Here is a 16,411-nt window from a genome sequence, read left to right on the forward strand (position 1 = left end):
GACAATTAGATGACCCTAAAGTCTTCTCAACATTGAAATTAAATTAATATGGACTGTTGTTAAAGGAGAGTAAAAGGGCTTTCCTTTAATTTTCTACACCTAATTATTCTTGGTCTCAATATCATCAGTATGGCGCTCACTAGCAAGGTAGTAGAATTACTTATCCTTTGGGGGTAGGGGTGAGGAGATACCCGGGAAGGTCCCCAGAAACCAGATTGGAGATTACAGAAGCCAAGACTGCCCCCATTTCTCAGGAACAAGCAGACTCACATTAGCCGAAATGTGAAAACCAGAAGGACTAAAAGGATTGAAATATTAGAGAGTTTATTAATAAATTCATGACATCAATAAGCTGAAGTTGATGTATGGAAAGAGCTGAACAACTCTCGGTGAGTCATTATTCTTTAGTAAATGAGGATTAAAATAGCTACTTTTAAAGATAACTCTGTGCAAGAGCGAGAAACCTACGTCATTTCATATTTCTACACTGAATATAGAGGAGCCATGGAGATTTGCTGTTTAAATAAAATGGTATTTAGAAATAAAATTTCAGGTGATATTATTAGACTTTTATCAAAGGATCATCAGCACAAAGTACATATTTGGCGCTTTGTGCTATGAAGTGAATTGTCTCCACAAATATCTATTTCTTCTATTTCTTTATCTCCAGTCAAATATTACCATACTTCTCAGCATCTTACAATCATAGTAACAAGGATCTCTTAGTTCCTTTTTACCGTAGACGGGGTTCAAGATGGGTCTACTCCATGGTGCATTCTAAGGATAGCAGAACATATGTTATGGCGTTATTATTGCAAGTTCTCATGGCTTTTTCCCCCTTTGTTGGAATATAGAATAAAGAACAGAAATACTCTTTTCATATGAGTGCCCTTTGAAATGAGGACTGTTGCTCCACAGAGCTTTTTCTTGCATGTGAAAAGTTTAAATAAAGAACAAAAAAAACTGTTCTCATGCATTCCACATTAAAACAACAATAGAAATAAAAATAATTCTATCCCATCGAGGCATTTCAGAGTCTCAGCCTTTGATTCAGTTGAAACCTAGTTTTGGTGCCAAGAGATTTCAGGCTCCAGTGAAGGGAGATAATCAGAGCCCATCACTGATTCTGGGTAATCTGGATAATCTTGGATGAGGTTCAAAGTATTCAATTGGATCTAAGATTGGAATACAGGATTATGCAGCCAATATCTTGTTTAAAAGCAATATTTTAAAAATTATTTCTTCCATTTTAGAAAAGCTGCAGACCATGCAGCATTAAGGCTAGCTAGGTACAAAGTTACGTTCCCGTCACGACACCGCGCGCCTACACTTTCCTCAGAAAATGAAGGTATGAAGCCCGCAATGATACCTGTAAATAATCCAGAGAAAACGGATTTTTTAAAAACCTGTGCCTTGTCCTCAATTAACTAAATAATTCAAAATACTCACTTTCACCTGAAGTAGTGGGGCTAATTAGAGCCTAAAATAGGTTTGGCTTCAATTGCCTAGATAATCTACTTGTGTGTTTATTTAGTCTGAAATTAGAAGCTTAAAAATGAATCAACTTTCAAGCGAAAGCTACATGACTTTGAAAACTCACTTCCAGAACAGTTTGACTTTAAAATGACCTCTCTGGGTGGCGTATTTGTAAATATACGTAATAAACACTGGTCTTACTTATTTTCGCCTTCACTTCAAAACATTAAAATATTAACAAATTCAAAAGCACCTCCTAACCTGCCCATCATGAATAATTTTACACACACACACACACACACACACACACACACACACACACACTGTATGCCCCCATCCTCCTGCTCACCTTAGCCTCCTTCTGACGGAAGCACAACATTCTGCGAATGTGTGGGATTAGGAGTCTCAGTTTGTCTGTACATTAGAATCACCCGGGGGCTAATACTTAGGCTACACTGAACACCAATTAAATCAAAGTTTCTATCCCTGGGACCCAGGCGCCATGTTTGTAAAAACTTTCCAGGTGAATCCAAAGTTGAGGGCCACTGTTTTAAGAATTGAATAATTTTTCTATAAAATAGCCTGGAAAAGACAAGTCAAAGCACCAGATTTTTCCTCCCCACCTTTGCCTCCATTTTTTCTCCTTTTCTCCTCTACTGTGCTTAACCGAACTCAATCATTCTAGATATAGAACAGACAAGAAAGTAAAAAAGGTCCTACATCACTTCAATTTCTTTTTCATTTATTCAATCAATAAATATTTCCTACATATCTACTATACAAGTTAGGCTTTATGAGAATTTATTAAAGCATAAGCTTTTCCCTCAGGGATCTCACAGCATAATAGGGAAGATGGTCAGGAACACAATTAAGTATGGTATTGGGTCATAAGTGCCAATACTGAGGTAAAAAGGAGGCATAAAGAACTGTTTTCCTCGTAGGCATCGTGAACAGCTTTACAGAAAAACTGCATTGGACTTGGTCAGGAAGGCAGAGTTGGGGCCCTTAAGCAAACAGAGGGGGAAATGGAGCGGCATTCCAGGCAGAGAGAAAATCTATGTAAAAGCATAAAAGCATGAACAAGTCGGGTGAGTCAGGAACCCTAACTAGATTGGTGTGGCTGGAGGGCAGTGGGCTCTGTGTGTGTGTGTGTGTGCGTGCGCGCGCGCGCGCGCATGTGTGTGATAGAGACAGAGACAGAGACAGAAACAGAGACAGAGAAATTATGGCACTCTTGTCCAAAACAAATACTTACAAGAGAATACTTACAATTAGAAATCGGGTGATTCTTCGGATTTTAAGTACGCAATTGGACTAGAAGGTAGAAAGAAAAATGCAATCCTTTTAGATGTTAGATATTGGGTGAACTGACTATGGTTTCAGATCAAAAGTTATTGTCTTAAATCCCACAGCACACACTGAGAAGACAGAGACAGCAGCACATTTGTAATATCCCCCTCAACATACAGGGTATGTGTGCACGGGCGGCTAACTAGTTAAACTTTGTATTTACTACTTGTGATCTCACCTTACTTAGGATCTTGCTTCTATTTCAACCATCCTTATCCATTTCCTCTTGTGTAAACCATATCCTGTTCAAATCCCAGTTCCCCTAGCATTTTCTCAATCCCTGCTCCCATCACATATCCTGAATACAATCTCTCCCTGGACTCTACCAGCATCCGGGTATCTGTATCTCTTCTTGCCTGGTACCATTCGCATATATCATCTCATTTAATCCTAACAAAAGCCAGTACTGTAACTTAGAAACTACTATCCAAATATTCAGATGATGAAACTGAAGCTCAAAGAGTTAAATGACTTCTCCAAGATTTTACAACTAGAAAGTGTATGAAGCACTTTCTAAATCAAATTTGGAAACAGGTTCTCTTATCCCAACTATAATGCACTCCTTAATCTTACTGAAAGAAAGAGTCCAGCACCATGTTTTGAACAGAAAAGATAAACAATAAATACGTGTTTAAAGAATTGCTTCTGTCTTGCTTTGGCTGTATTTATATGAGTGTATGTCTAAATATGCAAAATACACCCACGCTCATTCTCTATGTAGATTTATTCAGGTGCACCAATAATTCCCACTTTACAAACTGGATATGTCCCAGATGTTTGATTACAAGTCAATTTTTGAGATGCAAAACACCTTTTCTGCAGAAACAATGTCATACAAAGAAGGTAAGACATGACATGAACCCACAAAATGCCTTCTGAATACAGAAAGTATCAGAATGCAAGTAGCCACCATATGTACAATCCTTCACTTGAAAGTATATTCATAGTTTTATTTTCTCCTAAACCAGGAGCTGGGAGTTCCCATCATCCATACTCTCCAGCTTGTGAAGATGTGAGAAGGGGACTCTTTTCCGATGTGTAAATGCTCCAGATTATAGACTGTAAATAATGCCACACGATGCATATAATATATGGATATCTGTCATGTACACTCCAAAAGAACAGAGATTCTTCTTTTGTTCACTGACATAACCCAAACACTGGAATGGTACCGAGCACATAATAGACTCTTCATAAATATTTTTAAATAAAAAAATGAATACTCCATGGGTCTTGTTAGCAGCTTCTTCCCTTTTCACACTACCAGGTGAAAGGCAGTACTTAAACACTAGATTTAATCATTTCAAAGCAAAGTCTTAAAAATGGAAGGTCAGTCTTTCTGGCTTGTCCTAGAATTAGAACATAAAAGGCAATGTACATTTGACCCAACAGGGTTCAGACCAACTCATGGCCACATAAAATCTTAGCATTCACAGTTTTAGGATGAATAAGATACAAAAATCTAAGAGCTCCATTAACGTGGCTTATAAGAATGGAAAATTAAACCCAGAAGATAAATGGTCTTTAAACATAAGTATTTGGTCTTGTTGAGAGCTAACCTTACATAGGTATAGAATCTATGAGTCATCTTGCCACAGAGATGGCTGACTATCTGAGCTTTCTCTCCAGTGGAGACAGGACACAAAGTTCTAGATTGAAATTGCCACATGAGCACGGAAAAAGATTAATTTAAGTTGGATGGAAGGATGTGTTTCAGTGTAGAAACTATGATCTGGAGATTTAGGTTACCAAGATAAATTGTGGATTTTAAGAATAGCAAAAATGTTCTTTTTAAAATTACATAGACACCACACGATTTAGAGGCAGGGGCGGGAGGAGGTGATCTTTCAGGGCATTCACTAGCCCATGAAACTAGGAATAAAGCCAAGTTTTAATGAAATCTCACATAGCTTTGTTCTTATTTCCCTGGAATTAATATATTAAGTGAAAACCTGCATATATGTGATGTCTTATCAATATAGAGATCTGAAATAATTTCTCCAGGGAACAAGTAGCATTTCACTGAGTTCCTGGGGCAACAGGAAGTGAATACATAAAAAGAATTACCAGATTGAAAAGCTCTTCCCCTAACCTCTTGTAAATCCAAAGTAGTACTTATAATGAGAATGTTCTTACAATTCTCTAAAATGATGTATTATTTACCTACCGGGGAGAAAATTAATTGGATATGAAAATAAATTTTGAACTTCAACTTATTCTTAGTTTTTTATCTGATTGTTTCACTGTTGTCATAAAGAAATTAATGTAAAATACAATAATGTAATCAGGTTAGATTCGTAGCATGCTTCTGTACCCTGAGCTGTCTGTAATGGGACTTGGAACATGGGGAAAATCACAGTTTAAAAAAAAAAATCCTTCTTTCAAATGCTTTTGGGTTAGAATAAATTCAGGAAAACGGGCATGATAAAAAAGGGACTGGATTGGCAGTCAAAAGTCTTGGATTCAAGTTGAGGTTCCATAACACAGGAGCAGAACTTAATTTTCTTCATCTGCAAAATAAAGGTAATACTATCACAAGAAGTTATTGCAATAATTTTCAAATAAGTGTGTGAATGTGTCTAGTAGAGAGGATACTTGATGTTGGAGTGCTGTTGTAAATTATTTTCTTACTTTGCTTGAAAAATTACAACCTCCTTTAATAACAAAAGCAGAGAGAAGTGATAAGAAATCGGCAGGGATTTTGTGGAATTGTACAGTGATGCAGTTGGAGGGTCAGTTTACCAACCCAGTACATACACGCAAGTTCACGGGTCCCATGTTCTGTGTCTCTACCCAGTGCCTCCTGAGCCATCAACCAACCATCTACCCCAAGCAGTTTGGGGTCCAGGGAGCATCATCTTGCTGATTCTACCCCAGAAACACCTCAGAACCAATTGCAACCACGGTGCCCTCCCCCCAGTTCTCTAGCCACCTGGTGTAACTCTTTAATCTCCAAATAAAGTGACCCAAGCCCCATTTCTGGTACTATGGAAATTCTGGCACCGTTTTTAACATGTCTTAGAATATCTGAAGCATGGAATTAGGGATGTATTCATTTTTCTATCGTGTTCACTGGGAATTTCTGCTCCCAACTCCATTTCCTGCACTCTCCATCTCCCTTCTCTGAGCTGTTCTTTCCTCTCTAGGTCTGATTTACACTAGTTTGGCCTGGTCTCTTCTGCTCCCTCAAAGAACCTTTAACACAAAGCTGTTTTGCCTAACAGACTTCACCCAAGTTTAAGGATAACAGGAATAATTACAACACAGAACTGAAAATATCTGCATAGTGAATTTCAGATGTTAATTTTCCTAGATATCTATTTGTCCTCACTTCATAGAAATTTCTCACTGACTATAAAAAGGGGTTTATAGTCTGCATCCAGGTTGCTGGGATCTCTTCTTCCTAAATCTTCAACTTTCTTCTCCTTTCATCTTTTCCAGAGTCAACAACAGAGAAGCCCTAAATTCCTGCCATAGCAGAGCAGTTGATCCTCTATTTCATAGAGCGCTCTCCCATCTAGACTGACACAAGGGCCTTTGGCCTACTTTTCATGGTCAGGAGAGCCATTAAGATATTTTCTTACGGAAAGAAAAAAAATCTCCCTAAGGGGAATTCTTCTGGAACAAACAGCTCAAACAAGAGTGAAATTAAAAAAAGAAGAAGAAGAAGAAGAAGAAGAAGAAGAAGAAGAAGAAGGAGAAAGGAAAAAGAAAAAAGGAAAGAGAAAGAAAGAAAGAAAGAAAGAAAGAAAGAAAGAAAGAAAGAAAGAAGAAAGGAGGAAGGAAGGAAGGAAGGAAGGAAGGAAGGAAGGAAGGAGAAAGAAAGAAAGAAAGAAAGAAAGAAAGAAAGAAAGAAAGAAAGAAAGAAGAAAGAAAGAAAGAAAAGAAAGAAAGAAAGAAAGAAGAAAGAAGAAAGGAAGAAAGAAAAGAAAAGAAAAGAAAAGAAAAGAAAAGAAAGGAAAAGAAAAATGAAAAAAAGCTTCTTCCTACTTTGCACAATTTAGGGTAATAGTGTCCTATTATCAGATTTAGGCAGAAGGGATACACTAATCAGGCATGTCTGCCAAGGGAAAACATTGCTGCCAGGAGGGAAGAGTAGAAAGGTCGTAGGTAAATGTTTTCTTTAGCTTTTGTTTTTCACAGAAAAGATAATGTTCTCCAAGGTTTTCCATTACCTCCACATACTCCAACAATTCTGGTTATAAAGAGCACATGACTAAGCCCAATATGGGCAGAATAGAGAGTACAGATCGCAGAAAATGGAAATAACCACGAAGTGCCCTCCAGATAGTAGAGACAAGCTTTGCCATGCAGTTTCTGAAAGAGCCAGATCAACCCATGTAAAACCAGAGGACTCTGGCTCAGAACCCCCCATGTCCAAAAGCCAAGGTGGAGAAGGCAAAAGTGATGAATAAGGAAAGTTGTGGAGAACCCATTTTATTTCCTACCCTATCAGGAGTCCATACATGGAAAGAGAAATGTTCCAATTAAGTGTAGGAGCTGCCAGTAAAGCTGCTTTAATGAAATATACATACACTTTGCCAGATAATTGCTAAGAAAATCTAATCACTCCCTCAGCCCCGGAAATTTGGCCACTTCTTTTTACATCCACGTGGCATCACCTTCCTAGTCCAAATTCACATGAACTTTCTCCTGGAGTTCCGCAATCATCTCCTATCTAATCTACCCACATCCAAACTGGCCTCCTTCCCATCTGTTTTCCAAACTGAAGCTGGTGTGATCTTTCCAAATCCTGACTATGATCAAGATCAAGCTCCCACCTTGCTACAAACCACTGCTTAAAAGCTTCAGTGGCTTAGTATACCTATTAAGATAAAGGCAAATCACCATAACATGGTGTACCAGCCCATGGATGGTCTAGCCTTCACCTGCCTCACAAACGTTGTGCCTCCATGCTCCTGTTGGTCTGTTCAGGCTACAGAGGCCCTTCCTCACTCTCTCTCATTCACTGCACCTCAGCCTGCCACAGTCCGCTCTGCTAGGAACACTCTCTCTTCCCTCTTTTCCTTGTTAACTTCTATTCTTCCTTCAGGTGTCAGCCCAGGTATCACTTCTCAAGGAAGCCTCCCCTATATGCCTTGAAGGATCTGCTGACATCACAGTTGCAATTTTACATTTGTTTGGGTATTAGTTTGATAAATATCTTGCCCTCTCACAAGACTGTAAGGTTCATGAAAATGAGACTGTGTCTGATTTTTTTATCAATGTATTCCTTTGTTCAACGAATGAACAGCAGCTCAGTAGTCAACAGAACTTTTTTCTGTATCTAAGAAATTATGAAATTTCTCAATTTGACCACTTTTCAAACAGCCGTAATGTTTTAGAGTTATGAATGACGAGTGCTGTTGATATGAAGATTTGCTATGATTAGGTTTATTACTATTATTATCATCATCATAACTAGTTTATTGCCAATAACATTGCCTTCGTAACTCAACATTTTATAACCATTATTACATTCATTAATTAGATCTTATCCTTCAATTATTTATCAAATGTTTTTTGTGAAAGCCAAATGCCATTGAAAAGAGAATATATGAAGGCTCCAGAAGTGCCCTACTGTGGCTGGCGGGTCACTTTACAATGAAGAGTTGTCTCTGGATCCACTTGATTAGGATTTCCAGGATGTATACACCATTTGGAAAATTAAGGCCTTGAGAGAGATCAAAGCAACATTTACAGTCACTTAAGGAGTAACCTTTTCTAATGATAAACTCATCACATTAGATTTGGATGGGACCTTAGTGGTCCTTTATGCACATTCCTTATTTTCTACACAATAAAGCAAACCCTGGACTTCCATAAGGTAATATAGCCAAGGCAAGCCCTGGGTCTACTTTTTCAAGTCCTCTACCATATATTAAATTAATTCCAAGCCTGTTACAACCAAAGATCTTAACTGTTCATATCCCACTGTCATAGCTAGAATGTGAAGAGCTTTCCGGGTTATCTGGCTAGAGTTCCACATAAATGGACACTCATCTTTGTTATTTAATTCCAGTCTACATTTAGAAACTGGCTTCACAATATAATTCTGCACATGAAGAAAAAGATATTTCAAGATCATTTATATAAGTCACTTTCTTTAAAAAGCCTTCCACTTTAAATAAGTATGCTCCTACACTATGAAAAGGGTATGTTCCAGTATGACCCCAAGGTCAGCTGCACACTCCCCAAGGTCAGTTCCTCTGTCTGCTGTTTTCATCTACATCCACGTGTGGAACTCAACACCTATTTGATGTCACCCAGAAGAATGCTTTTGCTCTAATGTTAATGAGCAGTGCAGACTTTATTGAAGATCCTGGAAGAGGAAGAAGGTGGCAATAATCCTCACTAGTCTCTGCAAAGTAACTTAAAACCTTAGCATAAATATCCTTCCCTCTAAGTACCTCTCCAGCCAAGTTGCACTGGGTTTTTTTTTATGTTTTCTCTTCCCTTTTACAGTGTGCAACCTCATTTCTCCTCTCCTCCCGTCCAAATTTTGCCTTCGCTCAGGAATGCTGAATTCATTTCCCACCCATCCATCCCCTTTTCTTTTCAGAGCAATGTACCTGCAGCCTACCTACTTTCAACTTTCCTATCCAACTCACCAAGGAATGCCACAAACCAAAGGGACTTCTGGTTAACAGGACCCACTTTCTTAGAAGACCATTTAGGTCTTTTGTTACTTGAATATATATATATATATATATATATATATATATATATATATTTTTTTTTTTTTTTTTCCCCCTGTTCTTTTTTTTTTTTTTTCCCAAAAATTTTCCCTTGGAGGAATCCCAGCAGTTGAAATTTCCCCATCCTATTGGAGCAGTAAACAGAAACCCTCCAGTAGTGATCTGAGCTGATTCCTATCAGGGCCACTGCTGAGATAGAGGAGTTTTCTATAGTTATTTTGGTTTTTAATGAAAATTTTTTTAACTTAAAAATTCCTCAAAGGGAAATAAAAAATAACAAAAAATCTTCTAATTTCTTCTCCCCAGGCTTTCAGAGTCCCAGTGCCTTTGGAAAAAAATTCACTAAGTCTCATAATTGACACACAAAAAAACAATTGCTTCCCCTTCGGAATCTTAGTCTTAGGAAATGATTTTAAGAGTTGAAAAGGTAGACACACGGGGCCTAGAATCCAGTAGTTTCACTTCTCACTCCTTTCACATGCTTTTCCCTTAATAAAATGATAAGGAAATGATTAGCTTAAAATCCAATACCTGTCTTTGTCAACAGCACAAATAGCAGCGACCTTTATCCCATAACCAGAGGACTTCAAGCCATCAAGAAAGTTTCTAATGAAACTTGGAGGGAAAAAGTCTCTTACAAGCAAATGGTATGCTGGCAACCTTTGCAGTCCAAGAATCTGCTCTCATAAATGCTAACAGGACAAGAATAGGGGATAAAATAGATAATATTGACAGAAAGAAAAAAAAAATGTTCTTTTTTAGTTCTCTGAGGAATTTTTAAATTATAAGTTTTCCTTAAAAACACAGATACCTTGGAGAACTCCTTTCACAAAATATAAACATTAGCATCAGTACTACTATTTTTGAAAGTAGAGGATAGGCCTTAAGGAGATGGAAAAATTGGGGGAGGGGGAGAATGAGTTAGATAAATAAAATCCTTAGTTTCTATTTTATGCCACTTTTTAAAAAATATTTTTAGATAGATTATAAGTGGAAATAAATATTAATAATCTATGAAGGTAAGAATGAGACTTGTTCATACTTTATCTTCTTATAGAATAGAGTTTTACACTGGATTATCTTTATGTGGCCAAATGCTTTTTTTTAAATTCTAAGATTATTAAGACTTCAAGATAAAAATTCTTCTATGTGCTTCTGCTAATAATATTTTATTATAATACTTTAAAGACAAATGGATTTTTTTTCTTATTTTTCTATGTAGAAAGCATTTTTAAACTTATTTTTACTTATTTCTTCAAAATGTATAAGAATAAAACGTATAATTTTTAACTACAAAATTGAAATTCCAAATTAAGTAAATGCATTTCATTTCTTTATGGATAACATTCCAAACTCATCATTCTACTTTGCAAATTTTGAAAAACATTTGTTTCAGTCATCCCTTCGTGTAACATTACTTCACAGCACCAAAAAATCTGAATGGGCCAAATTTGTTAATCAAGAAGGATAGCTAATTTGAAATGAGTCCTAAAGTTTTCAATATTCTATCCTCCATAGCAACATAGAGTCATTCCTATTTAATTAGGGGAGCCAATGTATTTGCAAAACAATTAAGAATGCAATTTAACTTAGGGATTTAGTAAACATCTAGGAATTCATTCATTATGACCTCCACATTGGGTTTACTTTGTAAAGCAGCATAAAATTAATGATTTAGAACTCTAACACATAAGACCCTTTTTTATCCATAGGCCTTATACATTATATGTGCCTTCCATGCTTACGCTGATTCTGTTTATTTCACTGCCTTTCAAAACTACAGTTTGAGTGAGTTAATAAATTACAGCCATAGCAGAGATGCCAGGAGCGACTGGCAAGCCCCGAGTGGCTGTGAGGAGGGAGGCGGGGACACCAGGAACCCTGGAGCACAGCTGTCAGCATGTCCCAGCAGCACTAATCTGTAACCCACCTGCTGACCCGGTGCTGGGATTTTCCTCCGGAGAAACAACCATCATCTGACTTGAATCAAACTATTTAAAGTATGTGTTGTTCTAAACCAGAGGAGGGAGCGGGAAACCAGTCTACCACAAACATCTCAGCACTGGGTTCATTTTGAGACAGATGTTTATGTAAACTCCCAGGTCGAGATGCTAACTCCTAGTGAATTAATCTACGATGCCACCTACCCCCTCATACTGATGAGTCATTATTTTCATCCGATGAAATCAGAATATGGGCCCAGAGGCCACGCACTTTCGTACTGTGAGACAATTCAAGTGTCTTCTTGTTCTCAAATGCTCTCCTGACTACTATTCATGTCTGAACATTGTGAAAAAGGAATTGTTTTCAAATGATCACTGCAATGGACATTTGAAATCAGCTCATGTTTCTGGAGCCAGACACCAAAGTTACAAAGTTGGAACAACAATCCATGAAGGGTGACTTTGAATTCAGATGCAGAATAACTCTATATTGCTATTAGACAGCTAATAAATAACACAAATATAGATCATAATATACCAGCCTGAACAATGACTGTTTTATTTCTTTGCTTCATTATATTAAATTTAGAAGTAGATGAAAACAAATTTTTTTAGAAATAACTAGCTAAGAAAATAGAATAAAGGCTGAGAAACTTACTCAACATCCATGATTAATGGCGAATATGTATAGAGAAGAAAATCTTACACTGCCCTTATTAACACAATGTCATATACCCTTAGATGATCAATTTATGAACTGAATCTCTGGAGCGCAACTCCTCATGTTTTGCAAGTCAACTTTGGAAACATTGCCTATTTTGCATACCAATAATACCCCTTTAAATATTTTGCTTTACTACCAACCATGGTTTGTTTGGTTAGGCTGTAGCAAACATAATCTAGGATATAAAATACGTCTAATGGTACAACAGCATCGTACCTTCACATAGTATCATTATCAGGCCAATCAGCAATTAATTACTCATTGTCTATAGTCATACACATAAAGTTAACATCCACATGGCTACACACATTGTATTTCTACATGTACACACTGGAATGCATGTGTTTGTGTTTACATAAATGATTCATTCACCCAAATTGGTCTTATGAAGCAGGCTTGTCTACTTAGACTAGAGTCAAGAGCCCAAAAAGATGCCACTAGACTGTAAATTATGTAAGTCCAGGAATTTTGTCTTATTGTCCATTGCTGTATTTTTCTAGAACCCAGAATAGAGTCTGGCATGAGATAGGAAATTGCTAAATGTTTATTAAATAAATGAATGTTACATTGCCTATGCACAAAAGGTCATACATTTTGCTCATAGGGGAGTGCCCCAGGCCCAAATCTGGAGACTGCTTGTCTTATGCAACATTTTAGCAAGCTTAGTTTCCTGGTTTCCCAGGCTACCAAAAATAAAATGCAGCAAATTACAAGGGCATGGGGGAGTACTGCTAGAAGCATACTCAACATAATGAAAAATGAAAACTGACATCCTATAGCCAGAGAAAGAGGCAGAGAAACTATAAAACTTAGCTACAAGTCCTAGGAAGAAAGAGAGAGAGAGAAAGAAAGAAAGAAAGAGAGAGAGAGAGAGAGAGAGAGAGAGAGAGAGAAGAAAGAAAGAAAGAAAGAAAGAAAGAAAGAAAGAAAGAAAGAAAGAAAGAAAGAAAGAAAGAAAGAAAAAGTATGTTTAACATTTGAATTCTTCAGTGTTCCGGCATGTATATAATTTTACCATATGTATGTGTCCAAACACACTGCAGGTTTGTTTTGGCATGTTTCTGAACCTTATATAAATAGAATCACACTGTATGAAGTCTTTCAGGACTAGCTTTTATCATTCAAAATTATTTTTGAGATTCATCTGTTTTGATGCATTTAGTTTATTTATTTTCACTACATGTGAAAAGACAACAATTTATCCATTCTCATACCAATAGACATTTAACCACTATTTCCAATCCTTTGCCTTTACAACCAATGTTTTGGTGAACATTCCTATATATGCATGCTGCACATATACAATGCAAAAGTTCCCAGGTCTTTACCTAGAAGGGAAATAGCTGGATTGCAGGAACGGCACATTTTCAGTTTCATATGTTCTACCAAATCAATTTTCTAAATGCTTGTACCACTTTGCAATCACACCAGCAGTTGAGTTCCCAAAACTCCACATTCTTGTCAACATTTTATATTTACCCAATTTTTTATTGACCAATCTTGGTTATGGAATAGTATCTCATTGTGTTTTAAGTTTGATTTCTCGGGTTCTTTTTTTTTTTTTTTTTAAGATTTTATTTATTTATTCGATAGAGATAGAGACAGCCAGCGAGAGAGGGAACACAAGCAGGGGGAGTGGGAGAGGAAGAAGCAGGCTCATAGCGGAAGAGCCTGATGTGGGGCTCGATCCCATAATGCCGGGATCACGCCCTGAGCTGAAGGCAGACGCCCAACCACTGTGCCACCCAGGCGCCCCTGATTTCTCAGGTTCTTAATGCTGTTGGGCATCTTTTTTTTTTTTTTTAAAGATTTTATTTATTTATTCAACAGAGATAGAGACAGCCAGCGAGAGAGGGAACACAAGCAGGGGGAGTGGGAGAGGAAGAAGCAGGCTCCCAGTGGAGGAGCCTGATGTGGGGCTCGATCCCAGAGCTCCGGGATCACGCCCTGAGCCGAAGGCAGACACCTGAGCCGGGCGCCCCTGTTGGGCATCTTTTCACACACATACTAACCATTTTTCTTTCCTCTTTGCAATATACCTCTTAATGTATTTTGTATATTTTTATCCCAAGTACTTAAACTCACTTTTATTGATTCTTAGGAGTTCTTTAAAATGCTCCATGTTAATCCTTGGTCATTTATATTTTTACAAATTGTGGCCTTTCTTTTCATTTTCAAGGCAGCATTTGTAAACAGAAGTTGTTAGTTTCTGTAAGGTACAATTTATCATATGCATACCTTCATAGTATGCTCTCTTTTTGTCCAGTTTCAGAAGTCATTACTTATCTAAAGTCACTAGATAATTTTTTTCTTCTAAATATTGTAGAGTTTTCCTTTTACATTAAGACATTGGCCCATCTAGAGTTGATTTTTTATACATGATATGAGAGAGATTTCACAGGGTTTTTAAATAAACTTTCAATTCAGAATACTTTTACATTTACAGAGAGGCTGCAAAGATAATAGAGTTCTCCAGATAGCCCACACCCAGTTTCCTCTCATCAAATTCTTTAATTTGTATCCTTCCGTCACAACAAATGAACCAATATCGATATTTGTTATTCACTCAAGTCCATATTTCATTCAGATTTATTTCATTTGTATCCAATATCCTTTTCCTGTTCCAGAATCCCATCTGAGATGCCACATTATCTCTGGTCTATGTCTCCTTAGGCAATTCTAGACTGTGACAGTTTCTCAGACTGTCCTCGTTTTTGACGAACCAATTTTGAGGGGTATGGTGAAATATTTTGTAGAATGTCTCTCAGTTTGGATTGGTCCAATGTCTTTGGCATTGGCATGATTAGTCTGAGGTTGTGGATTTGGAGGAGAAAGACCACGGAGGTAAAGGGCCATTCTCATCACACAATATCAGGGGTACACACTTAGTATACTAACATGACTAACGCTGTTGAGAAGTGATCGCCTGGCTGAGGTAGGTTTGCCAGTAAAGTTACCCTTTTTTTCCTCCTTCCCATAGCTGTGCTCACTGAAAGAAAATCGCTGTGTGCAGTCTGTGCTGAAGGGTGGAATTCATGCTCCACGGCCTTGACGGAGACATGGCTGCCTAAGTTATTTGGAAATCTTCTGTATGGGAGATGTGTCTACTACTCTCACCCAACTTATGTATTTATTCAATAATTACTTATGTCAGTATGTGTTCACAGGCATTTTATTTTATATTTTGGATTATAATGTAATACTATATTATTAATTTTTTTTTCTCAAATTATGCCACACTTGGCAATTGGGTGTTCTTTCAGTTAACTTTGGTTTGGTGTCTGTCACTAATTTTTTGAAGTTCTCTGCCATTATCACTTCAGATATTTCTTTTATGCAGTTTTCTCTTTCTCTCTTTCTGGTATTCCAATTATGCTTATGTTACACCTTTTGATATTGTCCCACAGTTCTTGAGGTTTCTGTTTTTCTGAGTTTTTCCCCTCATTATCTTCTCTCCTTGCATTTCAGTTTGGGAAGTCTCTATGAACCCATCTTTTTTTTTTTTTTTAAGATTTATTTATTTATTTGAGAGGGAAAGCAAGAGACAGAGCATGAGCAGGGGAAAGGGGAGGGGGAGGGGCAGAAAGAGAAGCAGACTCCCCGCTGAGGGAGGAGCCAGAGGCAGGGCTCAATCCTAGGACCCTGGGATCATGACCTGAGCCTAAGGCAGATGCTTAACTCACTGAGTTACCCAGGCGCCCCTATATTAACCTATCTTTAAGCCTACTTATTCTTTCCTTGGCCATAGCTTGCATTTCTCTTTCATTCTTTCTTACAGTTTTCACCTCTTGGTTTATATTATCCACCTGGTACTACATAGTGTGAGAGACGAGGAGAGTTCTATAATTATTTTATTTAGTCTCAAACTTTTAGTAGGCTTGTGTCTCCAGCCTGTGGCCCTCATGAACATCTCTGTCTCTACTCCACTGCTGTAGATTTTTCCCCCACCCTAGCAGCCCCTCCTCTGGCTGTAATATTCCCATTTCTTTGAAGAATTTCTTGTGTTGACTATGTTTTCTTTTTTTCTTCACAGGTAATACAGGAGGGCTGGTGGAGAGTAAGAGCGGGGAGGAATTCTTTCCACAATTTGGGATAAGGTTTCAGAATTGTGCTCTGGCAAAATGTCCTTTTATGTGGAGAGTAGGCCCTTGAGATGGAAAAGCTTGAGACATGTTTTACAATAGTTACATTTCCCCATTCTCTGCCAGTGCCTTGAGGGG

This window comes from Ursus arctos, unplaced genomic scaffold, assembly GCF_023065955.2.
Source record: "Ursus arctos isolate Adak ecotype North America unplaced genomic scaffold, UrsArc2.0 scaffold_13, whole genome shotgun sequence".
NCBI lineage: Eukaryota > Metazoa > Chordata > Mammalia > Carnivora > Ursidae > Ursus > Ursus arctos.